The sequence below is a fragment of the Pteropus alecto genome, unplaced genomic scaffold (assembly GCF_000325575.1).
Source record: "Pteropus alecto unplaced genomic scaffold, ASM32557v1 scaffold75, whole genome shotgun sequence".
Classification (NCBI taxonomy): domain Eukaryota; kingdom Metazoa; phylum Chordata; class Mammalia; order Chiroptera; family Pteropodidae; genus Pteropus; species Pteropus alecto.
The window spans coordinates 10025366-10028920 of NW_006440638.1; the positions used below are offsets into that span (position 1 = coordinate 10025366).

General features: G+C 32.3%; 1 pseudogene; it reads right to left on the reverse strand.

Moving 5' to 3' along the window:
* Positions 1-2873: 2873 nt before the first annotated feature.
* On the reverse strand, positions 2874-2992 carry LOC112484346 (annotated as a pseudogene).
* Positions 2993-3555: the final 563 nt, after the last annotated feature.

Consider the following 3555-nt stretch of genomic DNA (forward strand, 5'->3'; position numbering starts at 1 on the left):
TATGTGAGCCATATTTGTAAGTTCTTCTTGCCAAACATTTTTCTTTTATTCATTCTCTATTTTTTTCTTTCTGGTGAGGTGTTTCTGGTTCCTCTGAATTTGCTATCAAATGGAAATGGTCATAATCAATATACATAACTTCATCAATTGACCTAAAACTGATTAGATAGTGGGAAAGGGCAGGGACCTAGAGTCAGACTGGCTAGGATTTAAATGCAGGAGTTTCCATCTTCTTTGTAGGACCTTGGACAATTTGTTAAATTTCTCCAAATCAACCTGTTTCCTCATGTATATAATGAAGATAATAATGGCTTGTTAAAAAAAAAATGGATCAAGATAAATATATTTTGTGTATACATACACACACACAATTAAGATGACACATATCACAAATTCTATATGATATTCACAATTTCAATTTGTTAAGAAAAATGACCTTGCATGTATTTAAATTTTCCTAGTCAAAGCTTTCACACCATTAATGCCTTAAAAAGAGAATCCAGCCTTTTTTTTTTTAATTTAAAGTCTTTCTCATTTAAAACTGCTCTTTTAAATTCTCTCTCACTTATCCCAGGCCCACTGATTCTTGTTTTGTTTTGGTCTTTCCTCTGAACAATGCATGTACTTTCCTTTCTTTATCCTACTTTTGCCATTCTCTTTGACTAAAATAATTTTTCTACTCCTCATACTTATCAGAATTCCTCTTGTCCCTGGAGGTCTAACTCAAATAACACCCTAAGATTCCTTCTCTCAATTGCAGAAGTCTTAATTTTGTAACTATAAATTTGGAATTTCTATGTCATTTATCTTTTTTTCTAGTTTTTGTTAATAGAAGCAAATGGTAGAGTGTGCATGTAAATATGGAAATAGACGGCCTAAATTTGGATAAAAGAAAACAGATAGATTTGAATTGTACTGGATGAGATTAACCATGGTTTAGCAGATGCCTAGGAGTTATTTACCTTCAAGCAGGTCTTGGCAATTTATAGTAGGAGTCAAGCCTTAAGGCAAGGCTACTTTAGAATAAGAGTGAAGTGGTAAGTTGGATGTAGGGGAAGGTATAGGAAGCAGCAAAGTAGGTAAATTTTCAGCAGAAAAGCTGGAAGAAATTTAGAACATCTAGGTTCTTGCCAACTTTTAAATTTGCATAATTAACCTCTGAATAACTCATAAGGGTCAGTAAACATTTTCTGTAAAGGCCCAGAAAATAAATATTTTCAGCCATACCTTCTAGGTTGTAACTACTCAACTCTGTTGTGTTTGCACAGAAGCAGCCATAGGCAATACATAAACAAATAAGAATGACTGTGTTCCAATAAAACTCTATGAACATATCAAGAGGCAGGCTGAATAGGGTTTGTAGTTGGCTGACTTCTTGAACTAAAAACTTTATGAACAAAATTTAGATCGTTGAGGACAGAGCTATGTCTCCTTTCTGCATCTCTAACTGCCAGTATAGTTCTGATATATTTTAGATATTCAGTAAAGATGTAGTATTCATTAGGGTGAACATTATTTGTGGCATAACACATCTCATTTATAATATATATGTTAATGCATGCTGATACCTGGAACGTTTTCCTCCCATGCCATATTTATGTTGACATTTACTATTTTGGGGGATGACAGTTTTACTTCCTAATTATGTTCTCTGTACTACATTTTATGAAAATTTCATTAGTTAAAAATAATATAATTCTTTTTATTTGCGTTTCATAAAATTGCTTCTGCTGATTTTAACTTCTAAAGACTCTGAAAAATAAATAAACATTATTAACTTTTTAAAAAAGAAAAAAAAGACTATCAACTTATGTACCAGCTAACTCAAATTGACTGATACTTGTTGCCTATAATTTTTGATATGAATTTGTTGACTGATGTCTGTCGTGTGTGGGTGAAGAAGGTAGTGGCGAAAACAATTAGATCATATATTTGGCATTCTTGATCTAAATAATATGAAAAATTCTATCTACCTATAAATGTTTATATTTGTATTCTTGAATATGTGTTTATGTATGACATCAACTTATTACCTGGGGTAATCCGAATGGCTCAGTAATAGGGATTTTATTTTTATTTTTGATTTTGGCTTTTACGGATTTTCCAAATTCTACAATGAAAACCTGTTACTTTTAGATTTAGTGCTTCTAATAATGGTGGACTAAATATCTAGAAAGGCCTTTATGCCTCAATACAACCAAGAGCCTAGATGAAAATACATCTAGTGTATTTTAAATGCATTGCTGGGCTCTCAATAAAGTTAGGGAAACAAATTAATTAATCCATTTGATCCCAACAAGGCCAGAGAAGTCCTAAAAGTAAATGTCAGTACCAGTGCTGGGACAAGGAGGCTTATCTGTGGGCTGCTGCTTGTCGATTAGACTAAACCTCTGATTCCTGCATTAAGCTGGAAACTTGAAAAGTGCTAAAGTGGTCCTACACTAAAACTGCAAATTCTCTTTTGATTAATTAATCCCAAATGTAAGCCTTTGCTATTTCTACAGGTCAAATTCAGCAAAATTTGAGCTCACAATAGAAAGGAAATCACCAAAAACAAAATAAAATAAGGCATTATGAGTGAGAGTCAGCATAAACATTGAAGTTTTAAGTCCTCACCTGAAGAGTATAGATAATGGAATTACTAGACATAGAATATAAAACACTGGTGTAGTAAAAGTTTCAATAAATAAAAAGTAGAATAAAAAATGAACAAGCAAAGAAAAATGATCAAAAACGACCAAATTGATTTTTACTTTTTTATTTTTTATGTTTATTTTTATTTTTATTTTTTAGGAAAGGCAATCCTTAGTTGACCTCACAGATTTCAAGGACCTTGTCAGTTTACAATCCCTTATTTTCATTTTTATTTTTTACGCCTACAGCACCTGGTCTTTCTAGGTGGTCTCCCATTAAAGTACTAACCAGGCCTGACCCTGCTTAGCTTCCTAGATCAGACGGGATAGGGCTTGTTCAGAGTGGCATGGCCATAGACAAATTAATTTTTAGAAATAAGAAATGTAACTGTTGAAAATTAAACTTCATGTGTGGATTATACAATAGCTTAGACACTGTTAAAGTGAGAACTAGAGAACTAAAAGACAGATCCATAGAAACTACTCAAATATAGTAGAGTGAGACTGAGGTGCAAAATGTGACAGTTTAAGATACATGGAGAAAAGAATGTCTAGTGGAAGTCCCAGAAAAATAAACTAGAGATCATGGTGAAGAAAAGAAAGTATCTGAGACTTTTCTACAACATATTAAGGAAATGAGCTCAGAAATTTAAAAATGTAACATATAAAATGTAGATACAAAAAAGCTAGACAACTGTAATGAAACTACGGAACATCAAAGTCAAAAGAAATGGTCTTAAAAGTTGCTCAAGAGAAAGGATAGATCAAATGAATGCAAATTAGACTGACAACAGAGGTCTGGGAAGCAATGATGGAAGCAAGGAGGTAAAATAAATTTAGTTAGGAGAGAAAATGAATATTTAACTAGAATTGTGAATCTAGCAAAACTATCTTTTGAGAAAAAGGGTGAAATAAGTTTTAT